This window comes from Penaeus monodon, chromosome 22, assembly GCF_015228065.2.
Source record: "Penaeus monodon isolate SGIC_2016 chromosome 22, NSTDA_Pmon_1, whole genome shotgun sequence".
NCBI classification, from domain to species: domain Eukaryota; kingdom Metazoa; phylum Arthropoda; class Malacostraca; order Decapoda; family Penaeidae; genus Penaeus; species Penaeus monodon.
Genome location: NC_051407.1, coordinates 42,899,098 through 42,899,327, shown reverse-complemented (window position 1 = coordinate 42,899,327; position 230 = coordinate 42,899,098).

Genomic DNA, 230 nt, shown 5'->3' with positions numbered 1-230 from the left:
TTAAACTTCTGCTGATATCTATTTCACAACTCTTAAATCCCTTGCCATGTTTTCACCATGTTTCAAATCATTCCGCCACCTAGGCCCTCACGCGAGGTATTCCTGTACATCTCTCAATTCCGATGATGAAGATAATAAAGATAATGAAGAAATCCACTTTTGAGCTTGTAAATCCTTTTCGTCTGTGTAGAGGGGGAACGTACAGGACTTTGTAAATATTTGTATGAAGG